Source organism: Vigna radiata, chromosome 8 (genome assembly GCF_000741045.1).
Source record: "Vigna radiata var. radiata cultivar VC1973A chromosome 8, Vradiata_ver6, whole genome shotgun sequence".
NCBI classification, from domain to species: domain Eukaryota; kingdom Viridiplantae; phylum Streptophyta; class Magnoliopsida; order Fabales; family Fabaceae; genus Vigna; species Vigna radiata.
Window position 1 is genome coordinate 17,716,634 of NC_028358.1, and position 17,684 is coordinate 17,734,317.

The 17,684-nt window shown below is 34.0% G+C and overlaps 1 pseudogene; it reads left to right on the forward strand.

Moving 5' to 3' along the window:
* Positions 1 to 1,995: 1,995 nt before the first annotated feature.
* On the forward strand, positions 1,996 to 2,717 carry LOC106770317 (annotated as a pseudogene).
* The last annotated feature ends 14,967 nt before the right edge of the window (positions 2,718 to 17,684 follow it).

Here is a 17,684-nt window from a genome sequence, read left to right on the forward strand (position 1 = left end):
GGAAAGGCACTCACATATATTCATTCAGTTTTGCACATGACAGATTAATCAACTAAACGAAGATTAAACACACACAATTTATACCACTAAGCATGAACCAAATTAAACTGCACAAAACAACTTATACGATGCAAAGTCAGAAGCACAGAATCACAATCACAACACTATAATCTCATGGAACAACGTTACTTCCTAGTCACTAACACAACAGAATTCAAGCTACCATTTAAACTAAATTCAAACACCAAAACACAAGTGAAAACATTAGAACAAAGGCAAACAAAACTGGAAAAGTGCCAACGAAGTTACAAAGGATAAATAGAACACAGAACAGAAAACAAACTCAACACAAAAAACGCAAGCAGAAAACGCACGCAGAATGGAAAACCCAGTCAAAACTACAAACGAAATTACTATGTGAAATTTTAAAAAAAATGGAAATGAAATAGCATAAGTAGCAAGGAGAGAAAAACGAAAAAGAAAATGAAAAACAATGGCCAAAACATAAACGAATTTCAATCAGACTTACTTGAAAACGAAATTCAATACATATAGAAAGGGAGAAGATAAAACGAAAATAAAACCTCCATGGGAACTCAAGTCCAAAAGCTAAAAAACGAAATTGAATAAAATGAAGAAGAAACTAAAACTGGTGGCTGTTGGGCATAAGACTCTAGGTCAGCCCCTAAAATGGGCTAATCTCAATCTGCCAAAAAATGGGCCCAAAACCTAATTTTGGTCCAATAATTAAAATTTGGTCCAAAAATATATTAAAAAAAACTGGATAAATAAATCTAAGGTGGATAAATGACATGGCAACTCTCTTTGTGTCCCAATTATAATTCCAAAATTTGCCCTGAAAATAAGCTTAGATAATTTAAATTAATTAAAATAAGAATTATTGGTAAAATTAAACCTAAATAGCAAAATTGAGGAAATATTGGACAATTAAGCGCAATTCTCTAGTTAAATTTGGTGTAGAAAGCTAAGTTAAAATGACAAAATAATGATTCATCAGCTACCCTGCCGAGATTTCCTTGAGTTTCACACCACTCCTGGTACTCAGCTACCCAACCGAGATTTTCTTGAGTATTCGCTCCACTCTAGGCAACTTGGTATCCACGATATCGCCTAGTTCACTTTCACTCACTCTTGATTGTGCAGAATTCTTCATCATGCATGGTATCCCTGATCAGCGAATAACTTTCAGTTACCTTAGATTAGATGAGTATTCACACCACTTCTAGTACTAGACGACCTCACCTAGATTTCCTTAACCTTTCAAAGTTAAATTGTAAGTGTTTTGATTCTCTTCAGAATTATAATCATAGATTGCTTACAAGTCGTTCAGACCATAACTGTCACAAAGGAATATATATATATATATATATATATATATATATATATATATATATATATATATATATATATATATATATATATATTCATCCCTATCCTTGTGCCTAATTGAAAAATGTCAATATATTATTCATACTCATACTCAATCCGATCGAGAATTCTCAATCATAACATAAACAAATTCATTTGTCATTTATCTAAGGTTTAAACCCTTTAGTTGTCCCTATTTATGTGGGGTTTTCCCAGTTTGATCCTCATTTTTTTAGAATCCCCAATCGAGTCCTTAAAACTATTTAATTTGATTCAATTGGGTCCTTTTCGTTAAATTCAGTTAACGAAGTTAAAATTTTGCTGAAGTGGAAAAATGATGTGCTAATTTTTAAAACCTAGCATCAGAAAGTTGAATACATGGAATGATCTGTCAAATCTATGTAAGCTCATAGTAACATAAGCACAACCCAATCAAATCCTCGCAGCATCTTCTTTCCTTTTGCCTTTGAACTTCCAAATCAAAATCATGCACAATTCCAACTCCAACCCAAAGACAGATCCGACCCTAAATTTTAACACCCAGGATTCGAATACAACAACAAACCCTCATCTTCCTCTTCAGATCCTCTTCTACGTTCGTAACTTACTCCCAACATTCCATCACCACCGCCACGCATCATCCTCGGTAGGTACCAGCTCACGCGATTCCTTGGCCGCGGCAACTCCCTAGGCACGCTCACTCGTCGGCAACGCCACGGTGGTCGTCAAGTCCATCAACAAGTCCAAGACAGTCGACGCCTCGATGGAACCCCGCATTGTGCGCAAGATCGACGCTATGCGCCGTCTCCAGAACCACTCAAACATTCTCAAAATCCACGAGGATCTTGCCACGGAGACAAAAATTTACCTCGTCATCGATTACAGCGACGAACTCTTCTTCATGCTCTCCTGGTGTGGCCGTCTCCCGGAGTCTCGAGCGGCGCTATTTCTCCCAACTCGTCTTTGCGCTCCTCTTTTGCCACCGCCACGGCATCGCACACCATGACCTCAAGCCGCAGAACCTCCTTCTCGACGCCGTCGGCGACCTTAAGGTCTCTGAATTCGACCTCTCCGCACTTCTAAAACACCTCCATGATAATAACCTCTACACCGCATGTGGCACGCTGACCTTCACTGTGCCGGAGGTCCTATGTCGCGTTGGCTACGACGATTCCAAGGTTGATGCTTGGTCCTGCGGTGTCATTCTTTACAGCCTCATCCACCAATAGCTAGACCCTAACCCTGAATCGGGAATTTTGCTCGAAAGAGTTTTCAATAACAGATGGTTAAAGGATAAGAAGAATGTTTGTTATAAGCTGTTGGAGTAGAGTGTTATGGATTCTAATTTACATGGAAGATGAGATTAGTGATTCCAAATTTGTTCAATGATGAATGGTTGAGGACTTCATGTCTCTTGACATAAAAGTGATGAAGAAAGTCAAGATGAAGAGGGGCATGGGAATTTTTCTTCCTCTTATCATCTTCAATTGACACGTCAACATTCGAACATGTCAGGTTTTAAAAAATTAACACATCATTTTTCCATTTCAGCAAAAACTTAAATTCCGTTAGCTGAATTTAACAGAAAGGATCCAATTGAATCAAATTAAATAATTTTAAGGACTCAATTAGAGATTCTAAGAAAAAAGAATCAAATTAAGAAAACACCACATAAATAAAAACAACTAAAGAGTTTAAACCTTTATTTAACTACTACTTAAGAAATTTCTTACGAGATCCCTTACTTGAATGGTATAAAATATTATTAATTATTACTCATGATGAATTAAATGCAAGGAACTAAGATTCTTTTCTTCTATCCCGTTTAAAACCTTACATGTGCACGGAAAATATTTTAATGAAAGGCAAAACAAAAAATCAATTACAGAGAGATGTTTTTCTTATGTCTTAGTAGAGATGTTTTTTATAGGTTGGTGGCAACCCTTCTATTTTTAGTTTGAATCAAATCTGCCGACTAATTTTTCAATCCATTTTTGGTATCATTTGAGGATAAAACATACTACTTACGAGCAAAAGAAGAATACTGCTTGATTATTTTAAGTCAATTTTTTCTTTTTGAACATATTTATCAAAAGTACAATTTAGAAAAAGTTAACAAAATTATATCATCTCGTGTTATAAATAGGACTAAATAAGTTTGAGATATTGTTTTTAGTATCTAAAATGTATAAACATCATCCCAAAAATACATTGATTCTGAGTGACAAAACACTGCTTATGATAAAAGAAGAGAGATTGAAAAGGTACTTCTCATCACTTTTGATCTATGACATCTGAATTGTTAGATAAACCTAACAAGTTATGATTTTCAGTCTTTTACGTAACGCAACACATACATCTGGTAGGAATGAGTAAACTTTTCAATCAAATCTTGGTTTCCTGTGACCCCTTTTCAGTAAAAAGAATGCAAATAAAGCACGCAGTTCCCCCTTGCTAACCCCATGTCAAATTATCAAATCGATCTCATTCTCAAATTTGGATATTTCGAAGTTGGTATGCGAATGAAAAAAAAAATATGAAAAATTCAATAATTATTTTCAGGGTTCCGTAAATGCCAAATTGTATTTTGGTTTTATTTTAAATTTTGATATATTTTGATTTTCAAATTTAAAAAAAATGAATTGATTTAGTTTTTTAATCAAATACTCAACTTTTTTTTATGTGTGATCCATGCATTTGATACCACGGAAACCTTTGATTAGCTAATTGTAGGTACCTTATTTATACTTAGGAATAAATTGATTAAGGTAAAGATTAATATAGGATTTGCACAAGAAGTAAAAAAGATTACGGAAATCTCAAGCTAAAAGGACTAAAAATAAAAGCATGTCTGTTTTTGTGCGTGCAACTGAATCACACAAACTTTGTTTCAGGCACTCTCAGACGTGGGCTCCATTAAGTGGCCCCCACAATCAAGTTTAATTAGGTTGCTTGTGATGACGCTTCAACGAAATTAAATTCAAATAATCTCATATTTTACTTTATTTAAACTTTTATTGAATCATCTTCACATATAAAAAAGGAACTGTTTCTGAATCACAAAATAAGAATTATTTGTCTAATATATTTGTTTTTAAAATAAGTAGTTTTCTATTATTTTAATAAACAAATTCTACCTACCTCTTAAATATATAATCTTTTTAAAATTAATTAATGTAAAATTATTTATTTAAATATAAACAAACACATATTTAACATGAGATCTCAAACTCTTGATTTAATAAGAAAGATTGGAAAAATCTAACAAATTTTATTAAAATAGATTTGTATATCATTATAATTTGAATTTAAACTTGATTTTAACCTATAAAATTAATAAGATGAAGCTTTTATGACACGTAATTGTTCTATTATAATTTAGATAATGATATTTAGACAATTTTTTTTTGACAATATTTGAACATTGATCACGTGTCAATCTATGATTGATCAAAAATTACTCCACAATCAATAATAATAATCATAAACATTATTGTGGAATAATTTTTGACCAATCACATATTGACACGTAATCAATATTCAAATGTTGTCAAAAAAATGTTATCTAAATATCATTATCCTTTAATTTATGCTATTGAAATACGGTATAAAGTTATTTTACATAATCATTAAACTCATACTACAAAGTCTCTTCCATCATAATTTATCTTAGAAGTCAACTTAATTTTGAACGGAGTTGGACCAAATAACTATATATTTTTTTTAGTGATTGTTTGATTATAACTTTGGTGACTGTGTTAGATTGATTCATAAGTTATGGAAAAAGGAAAAGGATTAAGACAAACAGAGAAAAAGATAGAAAATGGAATTGGAATTAAGTAATACTTTAAAATGAGAAAGAGGAAAGGGAAGAAAGGGGCAAAAAGGAAATGGCCATTAAGCGTGGTAGAAAGATGCAAAAGTAATTATACAGAGGCTCACACATGCATAAAAGTGTTGCCATGAACACCTGAATGCCAAAACTAACTGCTACTATTTTTGTTTCTTTAGGTCATGAATCAAATGCCCCGATGGAGCAAACAACTTTTCATCATTAAAATGCACCACAACAGCACTATTTTTGTCGTCTAAAAGGTCAAACATGCCATAACCATCATCGCATGGTTATTACTCCACTGCCATTTTTGTAGCGAACACAAGGACTGTACCTAGGGATTTCCCAACCTCTGCTATCTGCATCTACAAGCAATGTCAAACTTTATATGTAACTCTTTTTGTTGTAAAATTGTATGCCCTTCGCTAAAAAAAAAAAGAAAAAAAAACTTTCAAACTCATTTAATAATGTTTGAGAACGGAACCGACATGTATAAAAGTGAGTGTTGATAGATATCCATAGATATTAAAGATAATATAAGTTTACAGTATATAAATACATACTTCATTTTACTAATTATCTTGTATGATAATCACTACCATCCTTTCACAACATTTTAGAGAGGGAAACAATTCTATTTAAGTATTAATTAGATACCACAATTTCATCAACGATTATATTGTTCAATTAATACAACTAGCCCATTTAAGTTAATAAGTTTCAGAATATCGAACCATTAGAGTTTGAATTGAAGGAATCCTATTTATTTTGAATTTTTCCAATGAGTTAATCAATGGCATATTTGTCTAATGAACAATTAAACATGTAAACAAAGCTGAATAATTCAAATCCTGAATGATAAATATGTAAAAGAAAGTAAATTAGGACCTGTTTAAATAAATATTACTGTCAAAAGTATAAGAAAGCGGGAAAAGAGGTCTATTTTATTTATTAGGGAAAATCTACCTTATGTTGCTTTTGAGATTAAGAGTGTTACTCCTTTTACAGTCTTATCTTCTCCTTCTACCTCTTCCATTTTTTCTAAATTTTAATTTTATCCTTTTTACTTTTATCTATTTTACTTTTTATTTTTTAAAATCTTAATCCCTTTTCACTTTCATTCTTTCTTTTAGAGACAAGTCTCCACCCTCCTTCATCTGTCAACATCTTTCAATTATATATAATGTTCTTTCTATTTCTTCTCAGCTCCAAAGTCACACAAACCTTTAACACGTCAGATATGAAATGTAATCTGTATATCACTATATTGGTTTCCGTCATTTTTGTGTACAAGGTTTTTGGTTATGTAAAGTTGAAAGTTGTTTGTTACTAATTCATTGGTTTGAATTTCTATTTTGTCTTCTAATATTTGTTACAGTTGCTGATATAGTATCTGTTATGAACCAGGAATCTGCTCTACCATATCATATTGAGCGGGTTCAAGCTAGTGTTCAATACCATACAAGACCTTTTAATTCGAAAATTAACTTGATGTATAATTTAAAAGAGTTACTAGAAAGAGAAATCACATAATAGTAAAAGTGTCGTGAAAATTGAAAAGAAAGAGAGAAAGTGAAATGGGAGAGGGGAGAGAGTGGAGACTTGCCTCTTAGAGAAAGAGTAAAAGTGAAAAAGGATTAAATTGATATTTAGAAAAAATTGGAAAGATAGAGGGAGAAGATGGAATGATGGAGGGAGTAACACGGAGATTAAATACATAACCCAATATTCAAGCACTGATTTAAATTGAAACAACTGCATCTAACAGGGTTTAAGACGCATAAACCATGTGGCTTTAACATTACATCATATCTTAAATCTTGCTTTATAAAAAGCAAATTTGGGAAGATATATAGTGGACACCACACCACTTAAAGTGAAAGAATATAAAGATATTCTTTTAGGGATTTTTAAAAAAGAGATTTGAATTTGGGTGAGGTTTTGCTGGCTTTAAGGATACCTGTTATGGAAAGCATTTTTGGAGTATCTCAAAACACAAATTAATCAAAAGCCTAATCAGAAGAAAGTGGGTAATGTTCTCTATGAAAACACGTGCCAGAGTACAGAAGAATTCGATGTACTATTACATTAGCATAGGCCTCTTATCATAATTAATCTCCATGGAAAATGTATTATTGCTACCCACTAAAGGGAATAATAGTGACCTAATTAACTACCAACTAATGATTCTTACTTTGACAAGAACCACATGTAGAGCCTCACAAACGGAAGGAAATGAATTGGGAATAATGTCAAACACTTATATTTATATATGAGGCTAAAATTCAATTTTAGTTTTTAATTTTTATAAAAATTTAATTAACTCTTTATTGTTAATTTATGTTAGATTTTTTTTATTAGAATTTATATATCAATTCATTTCATCTAAAAAGTTAAATATTTAAATTAATTTTAATTTTTAGGTGAAATTATTTAATGTATAAATTTTAACAAAAATTAACTGACAACTTAACATCAAAGATTTAATTAAATCATTTTCAAACATTAAAATACTACATTGAATCAATTAAAAAATAAGGATAATATATATATATATATATATATATATATATATATATATATATATATATATATATATATATATATATATATATATATAAAGATTTCATGCATATATAATGTCGTAATTATGGCACTCAGCATGAAAGTTTCAATGAATATATATATGAGTCCTACTTTATTTTCCCTAATTCTGTGAGCTATCATTTACTTTGGAATTCATTGCTTCTTCATACTGGTTATAGAATGAATTTGTTATATTGTAAGAAATGAAATTCTTTGTTTCTCAATACTAAGAGGAGTGAATTGGTGATCAATATAAATATATTTTCTTTAAATTCTTTTTAAACTTTAAATGATTTTTAATCTTTTTTGTAATCTATGTAATACGCGCATGCAATTAAAGTAAAAGAGATAAGGAAATAAATACAAATAGAGAAGTTATATTGGTTCGGTTTCAATGCTTACATCTATTTCTTTTCTAATCAACCTTAGATTGATGGCTTTTTCACTATAATGATTTGAATTTTACACTAATGATTTTATGGAGAACTCTCTCAATATGTAAACATCTATCCCACTCAACAACCAAAAATAGAAAGACAACACCTACATAAAGAACCACGTGTCTTTACTGTAGAACCCTTTGAGACCACCTCTCAAAGTACCAAGAACTCCTCGCTCTTCTTCCTGGCCGCACGTACAAGGAAACAACATAATCCAAGATTGCAGAAAACGAAGTTTGATCAATCAAGAATATAACTCACTCGTGCAATAGTTTATCAACAGCGAAAATCCAAATATGTTTTTCAAGAAATCTTCAAGATTATCAACCTCTTTGAATCTTGTTTCTTGGAGCCTCTCAACACACCTTTAGCTCTTTCCTTAAATCACAAAATATCATATATGAAAGTTTTTAATGATATATTCTTTTTTTTTTTTGTACATTGTGCAATGTATCAATTTATAGTTTTCCTCATGACAGACGCAAATCAATCGATTACGTTAGTAATGTAATCAGTTACATTAGTAACAAATGTAACAGAATTACAACTAACACAGTTCTAATTGAATGCACAATTAGTATAGTCGATTTACAATAAATGTTAGTTAACATATTTAAAAATATGACCGTAATTTCAGTTATGACTTAGCTTGAATTTTTTTTTCAAAGAATAACAGACTTAATTAATTACATAACCTTTGTAATCGATTAAGCTCTTCACTTAAACATATTTTTAAAACTTTTTCTCTTCAAAATTCATCACAACACATTTCAAAAAAGATGTTTGCAAAGATACGAGTATTGAAGGGTTAAAGCATAATTTGCTTAGCATCAGTCAACCGTGTGATAAAGGTCTAAAGATCACATTTGAGCCCAAATACTGTTTGATTAGCAATGAGTCAACAGATGAGTTATTACTGGTGGGAAAAAGATTTAGAAACATCTATGTAATCGACTTCAAGGATAATTCATTCGACTCGGTAGTCTGCTTGATGACTAAAGAAGAAGATGCTTGGCTTTGGAATAAGAGACTTGCTCATATCAACATGAATCAACTAAATAAATTGGTCTCAAAGGATCTAGTGAGTGTTCCGGTTAAAATTCATTATACATCAGAAAGATTATGTGATACGTGTCAAAAAGGAAAGCAAACTAGACAGTCATTCAAGAGCAAAAGAGAAATGTCGACTTCAAGACCTCTACAACTATTGCACATGGATCTGTTCGGGCCTTCAAGAATAAAGAGCCTTGGTGGAAATTCGTATGGACTAGTCATTGTTGATTACTACTCTTGGTATACATGGACATATTTTATTGTTGCTAAGACTGGCACGTTTAAAGTATTCAAAAGATTTGCTGCTGTCATTCAGAATGAAATTAACCTTAGGATTAAATCTATTAGAAGTGACCATGGAGGAGAATTTCAAAATAAGGATTTTGATGATTATCTAGCTGAAATGGGGATTTTACATAACTTTTCTACACCCAGAACTCCAACGAAAAATAGAGTAGTTGAAAGGAAGAACAAAGCTCTTGAAGAGCTTGCAAGAACTATGTTGAACGAGAGGAATATTAAAGCTAAACAATCAATGTGCTTTCTATGTGTTGAATAAAACTATCAAAATATCAATATTAAAGCTAACTCCTTATGAGCTATTGAAGGGAAAGAAACCAAGCACCTCTCATCTAAGAGTTTCTGGAAGCAAATGCTTTGTGCTAAACAATGGTAAAGAGAATCTTGGTAAATTTGATTCTAAGGCAGACAAAGCTATCTTCATAGGATATACTCTAACTAGCAAAGCTTATCGGGAGTACAACAAAAGGACTATGAATGTTGAGGAATTTGTTCACGTAGCTTTTGATGAGTATATTCCGGCTTCTGACATATCTAAGCACATCAAGAGATTCACTGAAGAAGAGAATTCAGCTGGAGAGGAGGAAGAATTGATAGAGAGAACTGTGAAGAGCTAATTGACTCTCCCAGATCAGAATCGAATAAAGAATGGAAAGTGCCAAAGAACATGTCCACTAACAACATTATTGGAGATATTTCAAGAGGAGTTTCTACAAGAAGACAACTGAATGAGTTTTGTATGAATGTTGCTTATGTATCCAAGATTTAGCCTAAAAGAATAGAAGATGCAATGGGTGATGAAAATTGGATGATGGCTATGCAGGAAGAACTAAATCAGTGCAGAAGAAATAATGTATGGGAGCTGGTACCTAGAACAAATGACTTACAAGTAATAGGTACAAAATGGGGCTTTAGAAACAAAATGGATGACTCAGGAGAAATTATAAAAAAAATGGCTAGACTGGTTACAAAAGGCTACTGCCAGGAAGAGGGAATCGACTATGATGAAACTTATGCACCTGTGGCCAGATTAGAGGCTATAAGAATTCTCCTTGCAATTGCCTTAGTAATGAAATTGAAGTTGTATCAGATGGATGTCAAAAGTGCCTTCTTAAATGGATATATCAAGGAAGAAGTGTACATGGAACAACCACCCGAGTTTGAACATTTTGAACATCCTGGTTATGTTTTCAAACTACGAAAAGCTCTATATGGATTGAAGCAGGCACCAAGATCTTGGTATGACTGCCTAAGTGAGTTCCTTATAAAGAAAAGGTTCTCAAGGGGTAAAGTAGATTCAACTTTGTTTATCAAAAGCTTAAATAAAGATAAATTGTATGTGCAAATTTATGTTGATGATATCATTTTTAGATCGACTAATCCAACACTTTGTAAAGAATTTTCTAAGACAATGCATGATGAGTTTGAGATGTCCATGATGGGTGAGCTAACATACTTCCTTGGCCTTATAGTAAAACAAGCCAAAAATGGAATCTTTATTCATCAATCAAAATATTGCAATGATCTCCTAAGAAAATTCAAGATGCTAGATTGCAAGGAAGTTGCTACTCCTACGGCAACAAACTGCTACTTAGATCTTGATGAAACTGGGAAGAGTGTAGATCAAAAAATGTATCTAGGTATGATTGGTTCATTGTTGTATCTAACAGCTAGTAGACTTGACATAATGCACAATGTATGTCTTTTTTCTAGGTTTCAATCTTCTCGTAAAGAATCACAACTAACCGTTGTTAAAAGAATTTTAAAATACCTAAAGGGAACCAAAAGTCTTGGACTATGGTATCCAAATGGTATAAACATTTTTCTGGAAGGTTATAGTAATTATGATTTTGGAGGTTGTAAACTAGACAGAAAGAGCACTAGTGGCACATGTCATTTACTTGGATCTTTATTGATCTCTTGGCATTCAAAGAAGCAAGCTTGTGTGGCATTATCCACCACAGAAGCCGAGTACATAGCAACAGGAAGCTGTTGTGCACAATCTCTTTGGATTAAGAGTCAACTAGAGGATTGTGGTATTAAACTAGAAAATATTCCTCTGAAATGTCAAAGTACTAGTGCTATTAATTTGACAAAAAATCTTGTTTTACATTCAAAAACTAAGCACATTGAGATAAGGCACCACTTCATTCGAGATCACATCCTCAAGGGTGAAATCAAGATTGAATATGTAGACACCGTACATCAATGGGCTGATATATTTACAAAACCTCTAAACAGGGAAATATTTTTTACTATTTGGAATGAACTGGGGATTTTAAATGATAGTAGTATAAAATGAATGATTGAATCAACTCTTTACTGATTGAAGTTGACTATGCATGTTTTCACTGTTACATTAAACTGTTCTGCATATTCACTTCTTATTTGAGTATTTTTCTTACACTTCTATGATTCTAAAATGCTTGATCTTCAAAAGATCATGAAAGGTTTTGCAGGAAAACATTGTTTTGGAATTCACAACTGGAACCAAAACTCACTGGAAAGCAATGGAATCGACTGGAAAAATAATTCAATCGACTTTATCATAACAGGATTATAAATTCCATCACTGGAATTTGGTTATTATGTTGATTGATCATTTTATTTTGATTATCTTCAATATATCTCTGTTTCGTAATGATTGCATATTTCTTATATGAGATTATATTGTGAGATTGTTAATGATTGTATCTTTGCATGATAAAATTGCTTGAATCATAACTATGATACAATTGTGTGTTAAACTGAATGATAACGGTTGAAAAACAGTTATTTTCATATGTCAATTTAGACCAAATTACACCCTTTAAGACTTAGAACGAGCTTAGAATCAAGTAAAACTCAATAAATGAGTCAGTAGAGAGTCAAAAGCTGTTTTTAGCGATATTATGCTTGTTTTGCATTGTTTTGTAGTGATTTTGATGAAAGTGAAGATTGGGATTGAAGATGAAGGTCTTAGATTCAAGATTAAGGAAGAAAATTGAAGAAAAGAAGACTCAAGAAACCGCTCGGCGGCAAAATTCACCGTTGGGCGGTCCAAGGCGAGGAGAAGGCACCTAGCGTGGGCGTTGGGCGGATATGCGATTAGAGGCAAACCGTCGGGCGGTGGCCCCCTGCCGCTGGGCGGCATAAGTGTGCCGCCGGGCGGTTGTCCGCTGGACCTGGGCCTACTTTCTGTGACGCTCCTCAGCTATAAATAGCCCCGTTACGATTTCATTCTCATTCTTTTGACAAAAAAGGGCAGCCAGACCTAATTTTCACTCTCTCGAGAGGATCTCTTGGATGCTTAGGCTCCTTTTCATCTTATCTAGGGTTTGCTTTTCCATTCTTCCATTATTTTTCATCTAGGTTCACCATGACAATGGTGAACTAAACCCTTTTGTTGTTGGGGGAAACAATGTAATCTTTTGAAACTCTCTTTTATTGAAACTCTTGTTTATTTATATGATTCTTCATATGCTTTGATTATCAATTGTTGGGTTCTCATCTGCGCTTAATGCTTTTATCGTTTAACTCATTCAATAACTGTTGTTTGTCTCTATTGATACGGGAACGTACAATACTGTCATGAACTAGTGAAAAATTCCTTGATTAAGCAATACCAACCTAGGGATAGGGGGTAGGACTATCAATTGTTTTTGCTTCTATTCTTAATGCATTATTAATTGCTAGGGGAGGCTAGGGATAGCAAGCCGGTAATTAGTAATAGGCTCTTTTTGCCGAGGGATCGGGTTAAGGGTAGGCCAAGAAAGTTTGCATAATAATTAGATAATCAAGCACATTAAACAAGAGGAGTAGATAAGAGGGAGCGGATAAGATGAAATTGTCAACCCCCAACAACTCCATTCATCCATAGTCTTTATCGTCAATTGAATCAACCACATTGCATGTTTATTTTCTGTCTTTGCATCCACAACAATTAATTTTTCTCTACAAGTCTTAAGATTTTAATTCACACGAACGATACGACATTTCGAGTCTCTTGGGAAGAACGATATCGAGTATTATCGATTATATTACTTGCACGATCTGGTACACTTGCCAGTGAGTCAACATGCATCATCAAAAAAGGGGCAGATTGTTGAGATTGTTGATAAGGGAAGCACTGGTTTAGCTAACCTTAATTTCACAGTGCTTTATTCACTCTGTTTTTTATGATGACAACACATTATTAATAACACTTGTCTTGTTATGTGTTACATGTTCTGTTGCTTATTGATTGATATCTTGTTGAACATGTTTTGTGTTGATCTTAATATATGAATTTTGTCGCAACTGGAATCGCGACGAGACGACGATCCAAAAGAAAATAATTTTTGAAAAAAAGTTTTGGAGTCGCCACTATAGTTTATTTTGGAAAACTATAGAAAAACCATAAAAAGAATAAGGCTTGGTCAATTGGAAAACCAGACGCGGGTTCGGGAGTCAGTTACGTGTAGGGAAGGTATTAGCACCCTACACGCCTGCCTGAAGGCAGTACCCTTAATTAAATGCGCAAATTCGATGTGATTTTCAAAATGTTTAATTTCCCCAAAAATAAACTCTAAAGAAAACAAAATATATTTTTTGTTATTTTTGTGCCCGACAAGGATTGACCTTGCTCCTACGTATTCTCAGTCAGACTGAGAAATCAGGGTTACGTAGTTCTAGGAAAAAAAGTTTGTTGTTTGAAAAAAGGATGTTTTGGTATTTTTGTAATTTTTATGTAAGAAAAAAGAAAAGGTCTTCTAGTACAAGGACGATGCGTGCGATCACACATGTGCTAGAACCCTTAAAATATATTTTTAATTTTTATTTATAGAAAAGAAAAGGTTTTCTAGCACAAGGACGATGCGTGTGATCACACATGTGCTAGAACCCTTAAAATATATATTTTTAATTTTTACTTATAGAAAAGAAAGGGTTTTCTAGCACAAGGACGATGCGTGCGATCACACATGTGCTAGACCCCTTAAAATATATATTTTTAGTATTTTTGAATATTTATTTAAAAAAAAAGATAAAATAAAATAAAATAAATAGGTAAATAACTAAATAAAAATAAAAAGTAAAAATAAATACACTAAAAGTTAAATGACAAAATAAAAATAATAATAAAAAAACAATAAAAGGTGTGGTGGTACTTAGATAAGAGATGGGGTGTCTAAACCTAATTTATTTCTAAAGACAGATTGGGCCTAAGCCCAAGTAGAAAAAAGGGTGGTAAATATAAATACAGTGGGTGTAGCAAAGTATTATTTTTTTGACAGAATGGGCTTCAGCCCAAATAGAAGGTGGTGCGAAATGGGAGCAAAAGGGGGGTGCTGTAAAAGAGAGTAGGGGTGGTGCGCTACAAAAGATCAGGGGTGCAGAAGATGTTATTTATTTTTTAACATGGCCCAGCGGAGGCACTCAAACCCAAGATTTCTTCCTGACCTAGAGACGCATGAGGGGTTCAAACCTCTCCACCTCATTTCTCACCCACTCAACTCAAACACTCTAGAAGCTCAGACACTCATACCCTTCAAATCAAACCGGGGCTGGAGCTCGCACACCACCATCTCCATCCGATAGCCACCGCGTTGCCCACGCCGGACGTCGTCCCCTGAAGCCACCACCGGACCCACCGCCAGCTACAACGCCCTTTCTCTCTCTTCTCCGCAGTGGCCAAGGGTTGGGGCTTTCCTCCTTTGGACACCGCCGGTCACTTCTTCGGACCCAGCCGCCGCGCCACACCTTCTCTAGTCCCGGTGTCGCAAGCGCCAGCCAGACCGCACACTCCCATGACCGTCGCAACGATGCCCCATCTCCTCCATCACCGCGCCATCGTGTAAATTAAACTCTCTCCGACCTACCTTCTCCGTTCCACCAAGGCTTCCAAACAAACCACACTACCATTCTTTTTCTCAGTTTTCGTCTGCGACTAGGTCATCCAAGGAGATAGAGATGCTTGGCAATGATTTGGAGTTCGGAAAATGAAGAAAACGAAAGTAGTTCTGTATATGTTTCTGCTTAACTGGGTGTGAGTTTCTCTGGTGGTGTCATGTGTGTTGGATTGTGGAAACAGAGACAGAGAAATGTTTCGATGTATGTTTGGTATTGGGCGTGTATCAAAGGGGGCTTGGGTTTCTATTGTGGTGGTTAGGATGGTTAGGAGTGATGGTGAGCGTGGATCGATCTGGATAGGGTGGCGAAGGGGGAAGGGCGATGGTATTACGACGGCATGATGATTCCCGGTGGAGAAGATGATGCGATTGGGGTTTTGGGTTGATTTTGGGTGGACTTTGTGCGTGTGTGTGTTGAGAATGCTGGTATTATTTTGCTATTCTTTTCTTCTGTTATTCTTCTGGTGGGTATCAATTTAATGGCTCAAATTTGTTGTTGATGATTGGCTATGGTCAAAGACGTGAGGGACAAGGTTGCAAGTGAAAGGGTGAGGTTTGGATAGGGTGGTGATAGAGAAGAATATAATGTGATTTGGGGTTGTAACCTTGGCTGGTTCTTGGTGATGGGTGCTTATCTCTATGGCTTTGTACAATGTGGGTTGAGGATGATGGTGTTGGGATTGAAAGGTGATGAAGGTTCATACACAAGCAGGGCAAAAGCAAGCATAAAACATGTAACAACGAGCATACAAACTCCAGTGTTTATGGCGATATGGACGAGTGAAGAAATCACTTACCTCTCGGAGCTCCTGCACTTTTGGAGGCCTCTTCCCTCCCCTTCTAGCTGGCGCCCTCTGTATTTTCTCTGCAGCTGGAACCAAGATGTCCTCCTTAGGAAAAGATCATCCTCAGTAGTGAATGGCCAATCTCTGTAATACTGCCTCCTCCCTCCTTCTTTCCTAGGTTGTTATTCCTCTCCCTACGATTGCCTTTTTCCAAATCCTCTTGTACCTTTGTCCTGGATGCTCTAATTTTTTTCTCCCAAACCTTGTCTGCCAATCCGTTTCTTGCATCCACTTCCTCCAACCGTACCCACTACCACTCTCCCCACCAAAGTCTCTTTTGTTTTTTTTTTTCATTTTCTTTATCTTTTTTTTTTCACTAAAAGACAAAATAGAATTTTAAACCTTTTTTCCTCTTCTTTTTTTTAGTAATTATATTCAAACAAAATTAAAAATAAAAATGTAAAAATAAAAACAGAGAAATAAAGAAAAACTAGAAACAAAAATAAGAATAATAAAAAAAAATAGAAATAAAATAAAGATAAAGATATAGAACAACAAATACAATGAAGTCAAAAATCGAACGAAATTTGGTATTGACAAATGCATATTCAATGTTCTGACATATGTTACATCTGTTGTGATTAAATTGCATATGTTTTTGTTAAGTCCCTGGCAAGTGTTCCAGATCGTTATCAAGTAATATAAACGGGTAAGTCCGAGTATTGTTTTCCCAAAGGACTCTTAGGCCTTAACTTTCATGTAACCTAATCGCGTAAGACTTGAGAAGAGAATAAATTTGGTGGTTATATGCAATGAACAAAAATAAACATGCAGTGCAGTTGATTCAATTGGTTTTGAGAAACTATGGATGAATGGTGTTGTTGGGGTTTACAATTTCATCTTATCCACTCTCATATATCTACTCTTCTTATTTACTTCACTTATTTATCTAATTGCCTTGCACACTTTCTTATTTACCCTTAACCCAATCCCTTGGTGAAAAGAGCCTATTATTAATTACCGGCTTGTTATCCCTAGCCTCCGCTAGTAACCAATAATGCAATGCGATCGGAAGCAACTACAATTGACCGTCCTACCCCTATCCCTAGGCGATATTTTCATAATCAAGGAATTTCCCACCAGTTTATGACATTACCGTACGTCCCCATATCGATAAAGACAAACATCTTTTACTGAATGAGTTAAACAATAAAAACATTGAGCACATATGAGAACCCAACAATTGATAAATAAGTATATGACAAGCATATGAAATAAATAAGAATTTGAATATATGAGAGTTTCAAAAGATTACATTGTTCCCCAACAACAAAGGGTTTAGTTCACCATAGTCATGGTGAAACTAGATGAAAATAATGAAAGAATTGAAGAAATAACCCTAAACTTGATTGAATGGAGCCTAAACATC